Below are 20,223 nucleotides of genomic sequence, written 5' to 3' on the forward strand. Positions count from 1 at the left end.
ACATTTAAACATGAGCAGAAACATAATTCAGGACTTCATTTTGTCTTTGATTAATAGATCCTGGAGTTCTTTCTTAACCCAGTTTAACAACTGAACAGTTATCACTGAACAGAATGCTATACAATCATTTGTCACATAATGATGGGGACACACTCTGAGAAATGTGCTGTTAGACAATTCTGTCACTGTGTGATCATCATAGAGTTTAGATAAACTAAGATGGCCACAATGTCACTAAGCAATATAACCTTATGGGAACACCATTATACATGTGGTCCATTGTTGACCAGAACATTCTTAAGTGGTATATGACTAATTTATTTATCCACCTCTTTTTTTAGTTGATATCTAGCTTGATTCTAAGTATTGTGCTGCTACAAACATTTCACAAAATATCAATCCTGTGTTTATGCCCTTGGACACATATAGATAGCTACAGAATACATTCCTAGAGTTAGAATCACTAGAACAAAGGACATAATATATTTTTATTTATGATAGTTAAAATATTGGTTTCAAAGAGCTTGTACCAATAAGCTATTGGTAGAATAATTTTTTCCCCTTATTCTGGCTATTGAACCCAGAGCTTTGCATACTAAACATGTGGTCTACCACTAAGGTACACCTCCAGTTCCATAGAAAAATATGTTGACATGAGATTTTCCTCTGAACTGCCTGCTGTAGTAATTTGCCCACATTTATCAGTTGGGTTATTGGTCATTTTCACCTTGAGAGAGAGAGAGAAAAAAATGTTTTAATATTTATTTTTTAATTTTCGGCGGACACAACATCTTTGTTTGTATGTGGTGCTGAGGATCGAACCCGGGCCGCATGCATGCCAGGCGAGCATACTACCGCTTGAGCCACATCCCCAGCCCTCCATCTGATTCTTAAGAGATATTTATATATGATAGTAATTAGTGCTATGTCATACATATTTCTAATATGGTTTTCCCATGGTTTGTCATCCTTTAATTTTGTTTCTGGCATTTTCTTCCTAAAATGATTTAATTATTGTAGGATCAGATTTGTCAAACTTCTCATTTATGGCTCTAGAATACTATGTCTTGCTGGATAAGGTCAGTCCCCATTCCAATAACACATAAATCTTATGTTTCCTTTCAGTAACGTTCTATGCTTTTATGTTTAAATTTTTGATTTTCTGGAATGTATTCATTTTCTGGAATGTATTCATATAATTCACCCATTGAAAGAATACAATGCAGTGGATTTTGGTGTATTCACATAGCTGTGCTAACTACCCTCTTGTGGGATTTGTTTTGGTGTAGTCTTAAGATAGGATTCAGCTTAACACTTTTTTCAGGTAGCAAGTTGGTGTCCTCAACACCATTTGGGAACAAACCACCGGCTTGAGATACACTAGGGACTCTTGGTTTTCATTTCCAGAGTGTTATTTTTCCTGCTGTCCAAGTAGTAGAATTAGGACTCTAAACTTTCCTATCCAACCACACTGCCTACATACTAGAAGGAAGAATCCTAACAAAAAGATTTTCTTTGTCTTCCTTTCTTTAATTCAAAATTATGAGGCTCTATTATTATACCAGTCTTGTGCTCGACATTAGGGCATAGAGAAGAAAACAATGGGAATCTGAAATGAAGAGGTGAAAATTGGGCGCATAGGTGCAATGACATGAGATGCCATCCACAGACAAGGTCCAGAAAGAATCTCTGCATCTAATGTCAGTCTCCACCAATTCCATCTGTGTAAACATTGAAGCATTTGCCATGGCATGTTCGACACAGTTTAGTAAGTGATTTTAATGTGAAATACTTAGAATGCTAGGTGGCATTTGGCAGGGATGATATTTAAGTATTAGTTACGTATATGTTGATGAATAGAGAGATGAGGGTCTGTCAAAGGAGAAGAATCTAGAGTAGGAGTGCTGTGTGCATTTCATGTTGACCATGGAAATCTGGACGTACAGGGGAAATTTTAAAAGCCATACTGCTCAAAGTGAGGATGAGATAGTATTCTCGCCAAAGGGGCCCTTGGCCTTAAGTGGAGAGGGCATCCTAGGAGTGGGTTTTCCTTGTCACCTAGCTGAATTTTGCAAATGTGGTACATTTTTCTTTCCAGTGAAAAAATCAACAAGGATAAGGGAAAATGTTTAGAAGATGAAGCTTTAAAAATAACAACTCATAGCCAAAATAGAGAAATGTTCCTTTCTCAGTATAAAGTCTCTGTTTACTTAGCAGACTGCACACCAGCAGGGAGGAAGTCTTGGTGTGGGAGGAAGCCTGCCTTCACCTGCTGTGCGCAAAAGTTCAGTTCAGAAACCGAGAAAGTAGAGTCTGAACAATTTTCCTTTCTTCTCGTCCTTCTTCAACAGTCTCCCACAATTTTCTGATGAAGGAAAATGCCTGAATCGTTCTTAACTCTTCCAGCAAAGGTGGATTTTTCTGCACTCTCTTTTCTCTGAATATCCTGCTTATCCCCACTAGCAATTATTATCTGCAGACATAATGCTGACACTGCAGTATTCATTAGAAGCTATCCACTGTGTCCTCAGAGATGGGGCATACCCCCAATTCTCAGTTCAGTTCTCCCCTTGAGTGTGTGTGTATGCCCTTTAGGAATGTGGAGAGGGCATGCATTGAGCCGCAATCACAGGGCATGAGAGGAGGTCCCTGGAGTCTCCTTTCATGTGAATATAGGTGCTCCACATTCTGGTGCATGAGTCTGAGACAAGCACTCTGAGACAGGCACTTGTCTTCTGTCTGGTGCAAAGAAACTCTCACTGTGGGTTGAGGTCAGAGCCCCGTCAAAATATCCTGCACCAACTTCAAGGAGCAAATCAGATGAGAGCATTTAACTCAGTTTTTTGAGGAAGTGAATGTATCCACAGCATCAAAAAGGGGAGGGCGGTGCTGAAAATCTGGAGGTAACATTACCGAAAGACAAGATTAGTGTAAATCCATGGAGGTGCTCCTGAGGCTGAGAAACACACAGGGTGTGGAAAAAACAAGATGTATTTTAAAGGAATCACAGCGCCAGTCATAGATCAAAAGCCACAGTTTACCAAGCCGACCAGCCCATGACTCCCACTGTGAGACGTGACAGCCTGCCATGACTAACTCCTTCGCAGATTATATCAGGCAGCTTTGCAGAACACCTCGAAATCCCCTTGTGGGGAACCTTGTTCTGCCACTGACCCTCTTCAAATGCGGCCCATTGTCACTTAAGTAATGAGAGAAGGAACAGGGCTTGAAAGAGCTCAGAGCAGGTCTTGGATACTTCTCTATAAAAGTGAAATCCTGTTTTTCAGAAGCTTCAAGTTCCTCTTCTTCCCCGTGGGAAGGAAATAGAGATGTCTAATAATCAAATCTTTTATATCTTCAAAATATGCTTTACAAACTGTAATGTTACCCATCAGCCTCTCTTGTATGTAAGGAATTAGAGAAATAGAAACCAAGAAAACCCAGATCAGCGTAGGACATTCAATAAAAAATAGCACAATATGGTTAGAAAACAGTTACAAATAAGATACTGTATAAAATCAACAGTGGTAAGATCAGTCATATTGGAAGAACTTGACTTCAAAAATATTAATAGGATCATGAGGTTGGCATCTACCACTCTGAAGCATAGAAAGAAGAACTGAAAATGGCAAATTGTAAGCAATATATCTTAAAAGATGCAGTTTTTAACAAGTGATTTAGGCTCTGTATCCCAGAGCCTATGTGGGTTCAAATCTTGATATCACTACTTAGGAAGCATGTGACCATGAATCTGTGACTTTATTTCACTACTTGTTTCTGAACGAAAGGAGAGACAGAATCACCCATATTGGAATGTAAGTTGAATTAAAAAAGTAAAGAAGCCATTGGGGAATGATGATTCTGATATGGCAGTTAGATCATGGAGGAGAGAGAGATGGATGGGTGCCGGAAGTGGAAATACTGCTATTAAAAAAAATGTTTAAATGTTTACTTCCTGAGTGCTGGGTAGTAAGGAAATAGATACTGCAGCAAGCTCGGGAACCCTGCTACAACATCATAAAACATCTGCAAAAACTTGGAAGGCAGACCAAGTACCCAGAGAAGTGGGCAGAACGAGTCAGACTGCAGTGGGTACTGTGGCTGCCATCAGTAAGGCATTTTCAGAAAGAGGTGAGCTCAAGCAGAAACTGAAGGGAACAACAAAAAAAAAAAGGTAGATGGTCTTACAGATTTGGAAAAAACAACTATTTCTGGCCAAAAAATATTAAGAGATGAAACCGAAAAGGGTCTCGGGTAAGAAAGGCTCAGGAAGGCTCCTCAGTTTACAGAGTACAGCTAGACTCCCATATCTACGCACTCTGCATCCTGTGGTGCTTCATACACTCTATGGTTAGACCTACCGTGGATGCACCTCTACTGAACAAGTACTGAGCAAGAACATTTTTCCTTGTCCTCATTTCCTGAAAAATGAAGTATAGCAACAATTGACACAGCACTTACCATGCATTAGGTATAATACGTAGTCTAGAGATGATTTAAAATTCATGGAAGGGTATATATATATATATATTTCATGTGCTAATTTTATATATGGGACTTGAGTCTCCACAGATCTGGGTATCCTCAGGGGTCCTGGAACCAATCCCCTAAAGATATCAAAGGATGACTACAACATAGTCTCATGGAAAAGAATAACTCCAAAAGGGTATTACCTCCCATCCAAGCACATCCTTCAAAAAGCCTCAAAGGAGTCACACACAAATCATAAGGGAAAGGCCAAAAGACTAAGAAGCCAATGAGAATATCAAACTTGTTGGTGAGAATGTAGGAAATATGGAGCCCTTGCACCCTATTGGTAGAAATGTAATTGGTGCAGCCATTATGGAAAATAGCACAGAGGTTCCTCAAAATTTTGAAAATAGGATTATCATGTGATCTAGCAACGTGTCCAAAGGAAACATAATCAGTACGTCGAAGAGATATTCCACTCCTGTGTCCTTGAAACATTATTCTTAATTGCAAAAAAGTGGAATCCACCTAAGTGTCTATCAGTGGACGAACAGATGTAGAAAATGTGGTATGTACATATAATGGAATACTGCTTAACCTTGAAAAAGAAAAAAAATTCATTCTTCAATGATATGGATGAACCTGAAGTACAGAAAGACAAATGCAATATGGTCTCACATATGTGTGGAATCAAAAAGTGTCCATCTCACAGAAGCAGAAAGTGGAATGGTTACCAGGGGCTGGGAAGGGAAGGGGGTTAGGCAAGGGGGATGTTGGTCAAAGGATACAAACCATCACTGAGAGGAGACCTAAGTTTAAGGGTTCTTCTCGGCAACATAGTGACTACAGCTAATAGCATGCATTGATCCTATGCATCACGATTGCCCAGAGAATGGATTTTATCTCACCACAAATAAAAGATGCTTATGTGATGCAATCCTTTTGTTTAGAATATGTATATATTTCAAAACATCATGTCGTACACCATAAACATATACAAATCTTAATTTGTCAACTAAAGCATAAACAACAATAATAAAGAATAATCGGATTTGAGAACTGTCTCTAGCAAAGTACTTTGGGAGTGGTTACAAGTGGTTGGAACTGACAAGAGGCATGTAAATTGAAGCCTCCTAGGTTGTGGAGACAAGTGTCCTACCAAAGAAATTACAGCTTTTGATTGTTCTAAGCCTCTGATCCTTAAGCCTCAAGGGTCCGTGGGCAGGAAGTGCTATGACCACTGGAGAGCCCACCACTGCCCACTTCAGATGCGACCACAGGGGATCAATGGGAAGAAAAACCTCCCAGTAAGTGAATGACGGAACGAAAGACCCTCCCATCAGGGTGGGAGAAATTAGAGCACTTTGCTCCCAAAGAGCAAAATTGGGGACTAATTAAAGAACTTTCCAGCTCAGGAGAGTAGAAGCCACCATGAGTCTGGCCACCAGAATGTCATAGCTCCTATGAAAGCATGACACTGAGTCTTCCCTTCTTCCATTTCTCTGTAAAGAAGTCTGGATCACAGTAGGTTTGCCCTTGCTCGATCACGGGGTATCGGGTACATCTTGTGGGTGAGGCTGCCAAACCAGGGAAAGCCACATCCATCCTTGACAGAGAGGACAGCACATCATTGAGAAATCTTTGAGCTGACTCTATGGGTAGATGTGATGGGATCCTCTCCCTGGGGTGGTGCTAAGTGTGTTCTTTGTGTGGGACAAATAGATATTTGGCAACCAGAAGTGAAGGCTGTGATAACAACGATGACAGCCGTGTTCCCCAAAGCACTTTTCCTTGTTCTCTTGAATTCCCACTTGGAAGAGACTTCCAAGACTCCATTACTGGTTAAGAGTGGACTATGACTGGGCTCTGGGAAATGGAAAGTAAGCAGACACTGCTGACATCTCCTTTGAGATGAGGTAGTAAAGAAACAGATGTGCTTCCCCAGACCTCCACCGACCACTTGAATCAGGAGCCCTTCAAGGACCTAGTAAGGGGCAGAGGTACAGACTAGAAAGATTCTGGGTCCCTTAATGATAGGTTCACCTAGCAAGAGATATACCTACTCTGAAAAAAATGTTTTGAATAAGAAATAAACTGTTATTAAAATTTTAGAGATAATTCCTCCCTGTTCCAACATACTCTCAACACACAGAAACACATGGGATGCAAAAGTGCACCTATCTTCTGTAGACATGGGTACTGTATGACTGGGGGGGGATAAGATATGGAATTCCAGGGCTGGGGATGTAGCTCAGTGGTAAAGCACTTGCTTAACATGCACTCATGAGATCTGGGTTCAAGTGCCAGTGCAAAAAAAAAGTGGGGGGGGAATGTACTTTGATAGCACCTTGCTTTAGAGATTTGAATCATTTCCCATGGTGTGATTAGTAAAAGCACAAAAGAAGATGTAGCATTTGACATGGGTCTCCAGGGGAAGGGTGAGTGAGGAGGAAGGAAGGTCTAGGCCCCGAGGTGGGAGAAGTGGAGGTGGGCCATGGAGCAGGCTGAGCTGGCTATTTCTAAGGAGAGAAACTTGCAAAGGGGGCTTAGTCAGAGCGAGAAGAGTGGTTAATAGAAGAGTCACAAGATGATGGTGGGAAGAAGAGGGCTTATCAGTGGGTGTCGGGATCAAGTACCATAAGCACTTTGTTCTGATTAATTTGGCAACAGTGCACAAAGGAGAGGAAGGGAGGGAGGAGAGAAGTCTGAAGGAGACCTTGGGGGTGGGTTGGGGCAAGAGCCACCACAGCGGTAAACAAGAAGAGAGAGTTAGAAAATCCCCTCAAAGGAAGAGCAGACCCACTTAGTGGCTGGACAGACAAAAAAGGGTCTAAAGGGTCCTCTGAAATCATATGCCAGGATGAACTGAAACACTATAAAAGAAATAGAGAAATGAGCAGAGAGAGGGAAAGTCAGAGGTCTTTAATTTATGAGAACAACCTCTCCTAAAAAATTATCGAACTTAAAAATTCATAGAACTGTGTAACTAGAGATGACAAGCAGAAGATTAAAGATGTAAAATAAATTAAAGATATATATCTGAAACCTGGGAGAGAGAACAGGCTACATACATCAGTGCAGAATAGTTTTTCCCACTTGCCATAGGGGGCATCTATTCAAATCAGCACATGAGAATAAACACATTTTTGGAAAGGGTGCCCAGCCCAGTTGTCCACTGTAGTCATAGTTATATGAATGCTCCCATGTTGATTAGTATCTATACTATTTCCAACTTTTAGCTACAAAAAAATGTACAATTATTCTTATAGATATGTTTCCTACACTTGCCAAAGTGTACAGAAAAAAAATCCTTACATTTGTGATGTCAGTCAAAGAATAGAAACGTTTAACGTCTTACTGAGTAGGGCTAAAATGATTTTCAAAAATGTTATGCCAACTTCCACAGCCCTTAGGAGAGCAGCGACATATCCAGAAACTGAGATTTTGAAGCTATCCAAATCGACTGCACTCATTAGGGAAAACAGAGGTTCAGAGGATGAGGGAGGAGGAGGAGGAGAGCAGAAAAGAAGGAGAAAGAAGGAGGGTGGGGGAGATAGAGCCAGAGGAGAAACAGGCTGAGCAGAGGAGGCTGGGGGGCAGCAGCGTCTCTGGCATGAGAGACAAAAGCGTGGAGCCAACCAAGAGGGCAACAGTCAGAGATGTGGCGACCCCGGAGGAATCGAGCCGCAGAAGGTCTGAAGGTCAAACAGAAGAGGTAGTGGGCTCAGCGGGGACCTGAGGGAAAGGGAGAAGAGAGGCATGGAAACAGGCGAGAACAGAGTCCGTGTCATCACAGGAGGAGTGCTTTTTTTCTAACTCCAGAGTTAGAAGCTATAATGTCAGCACAGTAAGTCTCCATTAAAAATAGTTTTGCCTCAGTTGTTTTAAGAAATGGAAGTGTCATTATTTGCAGAGAATATGGAAAGGTAGACTGAGGCATGGAATTCAGGACACCTGAAGAATCTGTAAAAGCCACTGGAGCCCAAGATTGGATCAGGCTGAAGCTCCCTGGCATTGCCTGGGATTTCTGGCCCTGGCCCCTTTCTCTGTGAGTCCATGTCTCACTCCCGGCCTTGCCTGTGAGCTGCACAGTTCTGCAGAACAAACGCAGGCTTCCCAGGGCACTGCTTGTGCTGCCTGCTTGGACTGTCCCCCCACCCCTCCTGCCCTTGGAGAATTCCTTCCCAGCTTCTAAGGCTCAGACAGGCTCCAGGAAGACGGCCCTGAGAGCCCACCATTCTCTTCCCTTTTCTCCCTTGGTGTTTTCCCAGGTGTTGTTGGACTATCTCTTTTATCAGTGTCAGCAAGCTGTTTCTCTAAAAGGCCAGAAAGTAAATACTTTAGGCTTTTGGGGTCATCGAGTCTCTGTTGCATTTCCTCAGCTCTGATGTCTTAGCATCAAAGCAGATGTCAAAACCGTATGCTCAAGGCACATGACTAACATGCATAAGCAGAGCATATAGCATGTGCTCTAATAAGACTTCACTTACAAAAACAGTAGCAGGCTGCATCTGTCCTGTGTTCCTACTTTGTTGACCCCTGTCATAGATCGCTGTTGTATATTTCATGAACTTATTGGCCACGACTGTGCTCAATATGTGCCCACACCCAGTGGGTTGGTAAGAATGTCGTGATGAGTAGACAGGAATGTGCAAACTCAGAAGGAGTTTACAATAATTAGAGTGGCAGATAGTTTTCAAAAGAAAGAAAGTCATGGTTATTGATAGAAAGGAGGAAGTCATGAGATTGCACTGTACTACGAGAGGGGGAAACAGAGCCCCATGTGGAAGAGAAGCTTGAGAAGGCAGCGGGATATCTAACTAGATGGTGGAGAATGGATCTGGAACTCAGGGAAACTTTGGGATCAGCTTTGGGAGCTGCCAGCGGGGAATGTCAAGGGCATGGAGGGAGAGGAGAGAGAGCCTAAGAATACAGCCTAAGAGGAAGATGAGCCTGCCAAGACACAGAGAGGGGCACTGGGGAGCAGAACAGCATGGGAGGAGGGCATCGCAAGGCCAAGAGGAGGTGTTGAGAGTGTTGATGGCTCAGAGGAATCGAGGAAGATAAGCATGAGTTTGTGGGCCAGATTAAGATGGTATCCTGGCTTTTTTTCCAGCAGTCTAGGTAGCCAGGGGATGGAAGTGAAGAATGTGGATGGTGGATAGTTGACAGCCACAGCCAAAGGGGCCCCAGCAAACTTCCAGCGGCCAGCAAACTTCCAGCAGCCAGCTGATGATTGGCTCACAGCAGCCCCAGCAACATCTAGCTGATTGGCTCCTCTGCGGTGATGCTCATTGGGCTGTTTCCCTTCCCTTTCAGACCACGGAGCTGCTCATTGGGGGACTTCTTTGGCTCCGCCCACGCAACCCAGCCAATCAGCCTCAAGAGCAGGAGGATTGTGGGAGGTGGAGAGGTTGGTGTGGGGGTGAGAGGCTTGTGGGAAGCCGGTGGTGGCATTTGGGCTCTGAGGGTTTTTCTTGCGGAGCTGTTTTGTTTGGCCTGTGTGGTTCTAAAAATAAAGTTAGTTTCTTTTGACAAGTGGCTCCTGAATTGTGCCCAGCCAGACTGCGGCAGTGGATGTGGTCCAAGGTAGAAGACTGACCCTCCAGGCCTGGAGAAAAGTTGAAGGCTGAGATGCTAGAAGGTAATTTTGCAGTGGTTGATTACAGGGCCTAGGATGGACCAGGAGTCAAATGGAAAACTATTTATAATAAAAGAAGAGGAAGGAGTAGGATCAATAGTAGGAAGGGGTGAGAGGTGTGGAGGAGGCTATGGAGACTACTGCCCTGGAGAAGGAGCTTCCGGTTTAAAAGACTGCAGGTGGTGGGGTTCCCAGGGGCAGTTGTGCTAATGCAGAGGACAAACCAAATAACAGAAATGGGGAGCTATAAAGACACTGAGACCAAGTCCGTGTCACATAACAAAACGCAATATGAAATGGCTGATTAAGAGTTGACAAAAGGCCTGACTTTGAAGAACAACCCAAGGTTCCTTTATGGCCAACCCCAACTTTGGGGCCTTTTCCCCTGAAGACTTCTCTGAACAAAGACAATGACCAGAAGGTTGCCAGACCAGGTTTCACAGTCTCACTAGAAGGACAGCCACCTCCCTCATGCCCAACCTTCTTCCTGGCCACCTGTCAACCCTGATGGCCCAGGGTCAAATTCTATGTTCCTGTGTTAGTGTCCTTTAACTATCACAAGCTGTATTGCAAGGCAAAGGAGCTAAAACCAAAATAATAACTAGGAAAAATATTATTTCTCTTAGGAGCAAGTTTAGGTAGGGAATTAAAGGGCGGCGGGGGGGGGGGGAATGGAGTAAAATAAACACAAACAGGAGAGATTTTAAGAACACAGCCAGAGGATCCTCTTCTCAGAGTTATTAGGAGGAAATGGAGATGACTATGTCCTGTGATTCATTTAGAAGGATTGGATTTCAAGTGGAAATGGCTCTCGGGTCCGTTACCTTGAGAAGAGTTGCTATGAGACAGAGAGCAGTGCCAGTTTCCCCGGGAGTTGGAGGGATAAATGCTCAGAGCAACCCAGGAGCCCTTCAGAGCTGCAAACTCGTCAGAAGGCAGGCAGGCCCGAGGCAGCGCGACTCATCCCAGAATCTGGGAAGCAGGACTGTGTTTTAGCTCTCTGCTTCTCTTAGCCTAAACCCGTGCATAGCTATACTTCTGTAGTTGTCTTTTAAAATTTTGAAACATAAGGAGATCTGTAATCAAGAGAAGCCCATCGATGTGTGTAGGTGCCCAGTGAATAGATTTATTTTTTTTATCATAAAAAATTTAAAAGGCAGAGATAGTCCTTTAGTATAAAGAAGTCTAGGCTCACTGAAAACAAAGAAAGGAGTATTTATTTCTCTCATGCAGTGTCCTTGGGCAGATATTTTCAGGTTGAGGGAGAAGAGTCATTCTCCCTGAGACCTGCCTCACTGGGGGTGAATGCTCTGCCCTGTATCACCCACCAGCTATCCACGCACGACTCATTCTATCCACAGCCACCCTCTTCCAGAAAAAAAAGGCCCCTAGCCTTTTTTTTTTTTTTTCATCCCTTGTCCTTGTTTTTTACTGCAGTTTCCACAGGTGGACGTCAGCCTTGAAAGAGCCCCTGTGAGCCTGCCTCCCAACCCTGGTCACAGAGGGCAAATAATTGATGTATCTGTTACCCGCAAGGAGTCAGTCCCTCTGCGTTCACCACGTTGGCTCAAACTGTTGTTGTGGAAATTACACAGGAAATGTTACATTGACCTACCTGAAGGATGTGTCTGGATTTGAGCTTCAAACACTTAGTCATATAATGTTCAATTATCTTTATTAAGCTGTCTGTCACACAGAAGTGAGCCCCTGGGGAACTCGTGGCTATTTACTTTTCTCACATCAGGGGCGCTGATAGTCAAAAGCCAGGAGATATTTTCTAATAAATTGAATGAGCTTTAACATGCTCTCTTTTCTTATACTTTTGGGTGGTAAAGTGGCAAAAAAAAAAAAAGGTTAGAATGGGTTATTATAGATTCTTCTTTCAGAATGTGTAAAACACACTTCTAGGTTTGAATGGTTTACCAGAGGGAGATGGGATTCTGCACTCCTATAGATAATGATCCACTTGAGTTTGCTTGTTCAGTTTATATGGCTTAAGAGCCACAGTAAGCCCCTGGAGGAAAATTCTCTAATGGTTGTGGCTACTCAGATATCCAGCTGAAAGGAGACACGATCAATCTTTGAAGGCATCCTCATCAAGTGAGTAAGAGAAGGATGAAGGCCTCAGTTATTCACTTTTTGTTGGGAAGTCTTGAAAATATACAAAAGAGTTAGGTAGTTTCTCTCCACTGCCCTTCGATGAGCAACTCCAGGAACTAAAAGGAAAGCAAATGAATAAACAGAGAGTGCGCCAGGTTATGCACATGAGAGCAGGGTTTCTAGATTGATCAACAAACCACCGTTTTTCTGAAAGAAAACATGATTAACACCTCATTTGTTCATTAACTCAATTTTAGCAGAGCACTATTTCCAGAATCCAGGTTAGATGCCATTCTCTATGCTAGGCACAAGGGACAAAACCATCAGTTTTATTCATTCCTCTCTTTATTCATTAAGTAAAAATGGACTGAGTCAGAATCTGCTATGCTGCAGGCCCTGGGTTACAGGCTGAGTCCTTCTGCAGTAGAGAGGTTAGTAGTAAGCTGATATTGAATATGCACAAACACATACACAGCGATAAAACAAATAAAACTCCTAATAAATGCCAAAGAGGGAAAGCACCCGGGATTATGAGATGGTACAACAAAAGGAACTAACTTAGATGATAGAGAAGAACTTAAGTGTCAGAGAAAGTTCTCCTTGAGGAGGGACATTTAATCTTGAACTAGCAACTAGCCTGGAAAAAAACTGGGAGGAGTGGTCCCAGGAAAGATGTGTGAGGTTTTGGAAGTAAGGAAATGCTACAGGATTTGAGAACCTGAAAGAAGGTCAACAAACCAGAGGCAGGTGATCCAGGCACTAGTGGCCCCAGGAGCTGGAGAGTTAGAGCTCATGCTATAGCCCACAGGGAGGTTTATTAAGGACCTTGCCACCAAAAGAGGTCCTTGCAGTCTTAAGGGAAGAGTGACGGAGCTGTGCTGTTGTTCTTTCAGTTTCTGTCCTCAATGCACTCATAGGGGAAACATTTCTAAGTCTTTACAGCAGGAAGAAAATAAAATCTACGTTTCTTAACTTGTTCATTCTATTGCCAAAAGTTTTTATGCATCCAGAAACCAAAACCAAAACCAAATGCACTGTAAAATGTTTAGGATGGATGAATCATGACCACTGAAATACCTGAAGGAAAAAAGAAATATTTTTCTTTCCCTCTTCCTATTATGAAAAACCTACCCACTCACAAAGACTTGGAATTTCTTTTTATCTTTTTCTTTTCTTTTCTTTTTTTTTTTTTGGTACTGAGATTGAGCCCAGGGGCACATTACTTGTGAGCCACATCCCCAGCCCTTTTTATTTTTTACTTTTTATTTAGAAACAAGGTCTCACCAAGTTGCTGAAACTGGCCTCACACTTGCAATCCTCCTGCCTCAGCCTCCCAAGTTGCTGGGAATCACAGGGTTCCTAGTCACCATTTTTTTTTGGTACAAATCATGCTTTCTTTCACTTGGCCCTAAGCTGCTAATGTGTCAAGCCCCTGACTACCCTGACACATAGTCAAGAGGAGCAGACAGACAATAAACATTTCATAAACAAGATCATCTCCAATTGTTGAAAGACGGAACAGGGGGAAGCAGGCAAGCTGTGTGAGGTCAACTCCAACTAGCTTGCCCTTGAGGAGGTGACAATCGAACCAAGGCCTACATGACAACATGTTTTGAGGTTATCTAGAATCCATTTTTTAGGAGTGAAATGTGAAGTACTTTGCATCAGGATATGCAAGAGGTCATTATTTTAATGATTGCTTTTAGGGGTAGGGAAATAAAATGTGCAACTCTAAAATCCAGTAAGGAAGAACAGGAAATAAGTGTGCAGAACAACATGAGAAATCTGAAATGGAAAGGTGGAATTACAAGTGTCCTAAACACTGTCTCCCTCCAGAATCCGTCTTTCCATGATGAAGTCAGAACCGCAAAGGTTAGCGGAGTAATAGGCTTTCCTAGAACCCAGTTCACAAACCAGGCACAGAATAGAGTGGAAGGAACTTGGCAGGACTTGCCAATTGCCAGTCACTTCCAAATAATCCTGTTGGGTATTGGACGTCTCTCCTTTCTATTGCAAATATTCTGTGGTTTTTTGTTTACTTCATTCTTTTCACTTTGTCTTATTATGAACAATCCTTATCTTGAGTTCTCCACATGATTCTTCCTTTGTAACTTCATTTCATACTTCTTAATTTCAGTTTTATTCAAATAAAATACAGAAATGAAACCACCATTTATTTAAAGGAGTGCATGTGTGAGCTGTTCCTAATGGGGTGGGGGAAGTGGAGACATATCTTTCCATGTTCCATACTAATTTTTTTTAAACTCTTGCATACAGTTGCCGATTTGGAGGCATGTTTTAGATTTTTCTTTTGATTTTTCAAGATTAAGAAAAGTGAACTTATCATGTGTCATGCAGCAACAGGTAGAATTATGTAACTAGGAAGGAATAGGTCTGTGTGTGTGGGTTCACTGTGCTCATAAACGGTTGTGCCAACTTGGGCAAGTCATCTAACCTTCCTGGAATTCCATTTCCTCTTCTGTGGACAAAGAGCCTGGGTCATATCAATGGCTTTCAACCCGATTTTTAGAAGTGAGCTCATCCTAATAAATAACATGCAACACTCCAATTATGAAACAGAATCAAAGAACCTCTGCTCTGCAAGAAAGAAGAAAATGTCCTAGATACCCCATCCCTCCTCTTTTCTTTAAGGCAACCCTTCAGCCACCTTTGTGAAAAGTCTCACAGAACCCAAGGTAGAAAGTTATCGGCCTCACTCTTAACTTCCATTCCAATTCTAAAATGATTTAGGGTCTTTATAAGTGCAAAGAGAATCATAAAATCTCCAAAAATGACACTTGAAACACAAACTGAATATTTGTAGATTTGCTAACTTCGACGAGAAGGTAAACCTTCAATAATTACAAAAGCTCCATCTCTGGTAACCAAACTTCTTAAAGTACTGCTCTTCATTCCTTTGTCTTAGTACTGACCACACCTCAGAAGCTAGTTATGATGTAATTGAGCTCCACTATAAGCTAATGTTTACTGAGTTTTTACTAGATGCTAATAAGCACAGCCTAGGGACTGAACATCTAACCATTGAATCCTTAAAATACTCCACAAGAAAGCTACTGTTATTATAAAAAAAAAAAGAAAGAAAAAGAAAAGAAAGATGAGGCCCAGAGAGGTATGTGACCTTCCAGAATCCACCATTAGTTGGTGCTCAACCTGCAGCCTGGCTCCAGTACACACTGAACACCCTTCCACCACCACCCCTTCTCCACTAGGCTTGCTGGCCCTGGTCTCTGAGGCAACTCAACCTCTCACCAGGCTGCTCTGGGATCCTCTCACCCCAGTGCATCTGAACATCAGTGGGGAGAACCAAAAGGTCGCTGATTTTCAAACTGATGTGCCAATAAAGCTTTGAAAGTTTCTATAACTCTTTTCTGCTGGTTCCTCAGTCTGTTCAATGACTACATGGTACCAGTCCCACAGCTAAAACCTGACTTGGAACCAGATTCTTGGATTAAAGACCCTATAGCTGTTGAATCCTCTTCCTGGGTTCTTGTAGGGCACCATCTATTTGCTTGCGGTAATCTTCCTCTCTGCTTCTCCACCTACTGCTCTCCATTGCTACTTCTCCCATGATGAGGACATGGTTAAGTATGCTCCACCTTGATCCCTTATTTGCCACTTATCTCGTTTTCACTGATATATCCAACCTTCTGTATTTATAAAACTACCCTCTCCCCAATGTAGTACATGCTCTCAGAAGATGGCAGGTCACATTTTTCTCTATGTACCTAATGCCTGGGAAAATAATGAGACTCTTAATCAACACCAATATTAATGGTGGAGTGAGAAAGCATTGAATTGCAGTCAAGAGTCTTGATTCCTTCCACGTTCTAGTCTTGTGGTTCAAGGCCTCGTAATGTGTATGTTAATATCGTCATGATGCTGTTCCCAGGCTACATGAGAGGCCAGGACACTCCAAACCACTAGCATGATACATACATACTATCAGATCGTCATCACTTAAAACTTACTTTGATCTTCTAGAAGCTTTGATTCTAAGCCTTTTTAAAAAGCAATGCAATATGAGAGAAGGAGGAGTAATAGCTCATCAATGTCTTGAGGAAACAAATAAAGATCCACTAAGTTTCACTAATAGCAAGGCCCACCATCACCCATGTGACTCCAAAGGCCAGATGAAGCCTTTCTACTCGGCCCAGAGGATGTTTTATCTTTGCAGTCACATGCACTGGCATTTTCAGAAATAAATCACAGATTATCTGATGTCTTTTATGGGTAATGGCGCCTCACTCATCATCCTTACTGTAAGGGGCCATGTTCTGGTTTTGGTTGGTTCTTTCTCTCTGTCACTTAGTCTCTCCCTCTCCTTGGAAAACACTTCCAGTGCTTCACACCTCAGTGCCTGTGGAGAGCGTATCCTTGGTCTATCAGAACAACACAGAAGAGAGTCAGTGTCCTTGCTCTCAGTTACCTGAAGCTTCTTCAAGAAACAAGATCAAAGTATAATCCTGCACCTCCTCCTCCAGGGTTGGCACTGCAATATGTCATCCCCGGAACAGCTGGTAAACAAAACCCCAGCCCATTTCTGGGCTTTTAGCAAATCATTGTCATCTTTTCCTCCGCTGCCCAGAGTATCCCCAAGGCCTTCAGGCTGCTCCCTGAGCTCCCCGACCTCCTTGATGGTTGAAATGGATTCTGAACCGAGGTAAACAGGGCTCCTCCCGGCAGTCTGGAGAGCTTCGGGCTGCAGAAAGCTAATGAAGCCCTTGAAGCAGTATGCTTCTCTTCCACCCACACTTTATTGAAATGCTTTTGAGTCTTATTGTGTTGTAATTACATGCTATAGAAAACTCGACAAACATCTATTTCAAGGATTGGGCCCATGACTCTTACTAAAACATTTCAATTCCATTTTCCTGAGCATACAATCTCTAAATGCATCTGTGAGGGCCCTCCACAAGTATTTCCATTTCACATTTCAGAAAACTTAAAAGTGATGCAGGTTCCTGATTCAGCTGATGATGGATGTAAAGGGACTACCTTCATGAGCCCTAGGGGTTGTTTTTCCTTTCTGTTTCCCTTCCCTTTCTATAGTTTTACGATAGAATTTTTATTTTATATATATATATATATATAAAATGTTTCCTAATATATATATTAGGAAACATAATGAAATAAATAAGTATTTCTTTAATAACTTGTTTTCTTTTTATTTCCCTTATAAAAGCAGTTACTTTAAAGAGATGGGCTTTATCCATATTTCTTTATCCTTAGAAACATTTGGGTCTAGTTTAAGGTATAATTCCCAACCCTGAGATAAGTTTTCTTTCCAATAAAAATTTAATTTGGGCTTTTAAGTTCTGGAATTATTTTTTTCACATGATATGGAGTTGAATCTGATTTTCTTTTTTTCCCCTTGTAGAAAACTAGTTCCTCCGCACCCTTCATTGAACGATTTCCCTGGCACTCTCAGTACTCATGGGGTTACAGAATAGCTTATCCTCAGAGTAGAGGTTTATTTCTGGTTCTCTTTTCTATTTGATTAGTTGATGTGTTTATTTCTATGCAAATACCATCATGTTGTCCTAATTATTACAGCTTTATGATTTTTATAATTTAAGGGTTTCTTTTTTTTCTACCTAATCTCCTCAATCTTCATTTTATTCTTGGGAGCATGAGGGTGGATTCAGTTGTTAAGCTTTTCCATATAAATTTTAGAATGAATTTGAGATTTTGATTGGAAGTCCTATGAACTTATAAATCAATTTAAGGAAAATAAAAACATTTTCAACAATGAATCTTCCCAGTCATAAATGTAGTATAGATTTTTTTTTCCATATATATTTAGTGACTTTCAATAGAGGGGTATAATTTTTTAGGTTTGAGTTGCAGCTATAAAGTCTACCTGTAGTATAAAATAATGTTTTGAATTTGTTGCTGGTGTAAATAGATTTGATTTTTTTATATTGATTGCCTTCTTTTAACCATTTTTACGGGGTTCAATATCAGAAATATAAAACGTAATTTCTTATTTAAGAATGTTTTAAACAGGATATGTGAAGTCTATATGAATCATCATTCATATTTTAAAAAATGGAACTTAAAAACTTATATCCTGCTGCTGCTGCTTGTCAATGAAGAATAACCCCATAGGATTTCTATCTCATGGCAAAGATAGCATGAAACCTAAGAATGGCTTCCTCTGGGCCAATTACCTATGGATCATCAATTGTTCCCAAACAAAACACATTTCATCCAGGAAGGAGGATCCTTTGGAAGCTCTATATATGGTTCAGACTTCTTCTAAGGACAGATATGTTATGCTTATGAGAGTTTTCAGCTTGAACTCTTTGTTAGCTGTCAGTAACAATGGGGTCTGGTGCAGATTTCAGGTTCACGGGGACTGCCCTGACAGCTCAGCTCCCCATGGCACTGCTGTCCACAAAGCAGATGAAAACTGGAGCCTAATGTTTCAGAAAGAATTAAAAACACTGAAAAACAAATGATCAAAACTTTTCCAAGAGCTGGTGGCATATTTCAGAAAGGGAAAACTTAGAAAAGATACAGTCAGGTAACAGGAAGTACAACAGCTGAGATATTTTAGAAATATATGGGTATCCTTTAAATGTGCCTCTGAAGAAGGAAATCAAAGCGATATCGCAAAGCAATTATTTAAGAATATAAATCAAGAGAGTCAAGAAGTAAAAGATTGCAACCTACACATTCAAGAAGCATGCCAAGTACCTAGAGTTACTGGCCAAAAATGGTCAAAGGAGAAGCACACCTTGATTGCTATTTAAGAGAAAAACAAAAAGACCAAATCATTAATGAGGGAAAGAAAATCAAATTTCCATTCAACTTCTTGACACAGCAATACTTTGTACAAAACAACTTAAAAACACTTGAGGAGAACTGTGAGCCAAAGATTCGATATGCAGGCGAGTTTCAGCACAAAGGAATAAATAACAAGACAAATACAAATGTTATTAAACTAGACAGGAAAAGTGTTCTCATGAGCATTTCTTGAAAAAACCTACAAGAAAGAAGTTCCAAACAACCAAAAAGATTAGAGAACCATCACAATGCGGTCTGAGGGTGGACATTAAGTATAATAATAACAGAATTGATATTAGAAATGAACTTTGAGGTGGTAGAAAATAGCATGGAAGTATTATTATAAGCTCTAGAGATATATAAAAATACATGATGAAGTGGGAAAAATAGTCATAAAAATTATTACCAGCTTATAATTACCTCATAGGCATTATCTGGAAGTAAATTAATATCATTTAATTCTGACAAACAACAAAGTAGAAGCTTAAGTATATTTAACATGATAATGCTGACAATACCACAGACAATACCAGACAATACCAGTGACTAAAATTGGAAGTTAGATGGGAAATATTACGTTCACTATTGCTCATAGCAGGAAATGAACCGTTTCTAAAGGAAGATTTGATAGTTATTTATAAATCTAAAATCAGAACAAAAATACAAAGATCTAAAACCCAAAGAAACATAATAAATCAGTCAATAAAAAGCCAAGAAAATAGAACAGTTAGAATATGGGAAATACAACTTGAACTTAACATGCTGTTGGTATCACTAAATATAAATCAGCTTCATTCACATACTAAAAATATTCTCAGATTGACAAGTAAACTAAAATACAATCGTAGTCTATATAAAATAGAGACTGAAGGCAAAGTTGTTCTGATGTTGAAAATAAAGAATGAGGAAACATCTATGGAGTAAGTGAAAATAAAAAGGAACCAGGGTGGATTAGGGCTGTAGCTCAGTGACAGAGAGCTTGCTAGTATGTGTGAGACACTGGGTTTGATCCTTAGACACACTTTAAAATAAACAGATAAAATAAAGGCATGCTGTCCATCTACAACTACAAAAAAAAAAAAAAAAGAAAAGAAAAAAAATTTTAAAAAAGGAACAAGGGTTTATTATCTTGGTTTTAAGCAGGGTAAAATTCAATCCCACAAAATAACTGAATGAATCAAAAACTTTACCACACAAACAAC

The 20,223-nt window shown here is 40.9% G+C and overlaps 1 protein-coding gene across 5 annotated transcripts in view; it reads right to left on the reverse strand.

The window, feature by feature from the left end:
• Esr1 (estrogen receptor 1) overlaps positions 1-20,223 on the reverse strand; it is a 375,741-nt gene that overhangs the window by 44,694 nt on the left and 310,824 nt on the right. The window lies entirely within an intron of this gene.

Source organism: Ictidomys tridecemlineatus, chromosome 8 (genome assembly GCF_052094955.1).
Source record: "Ictidomys tridecemlineatus isolate mIctTri1 chromosome 8, mIctTri1.hap1, whole genome shotgun sequence".
NCBI classification, from domain to species: domain Eukaryota; kingdom Metazoa; phylum Chordata; class Mammalia; order Rodentia; family Sciuridae; genus Ictidomys; species Ictidomys tridecemlineatus.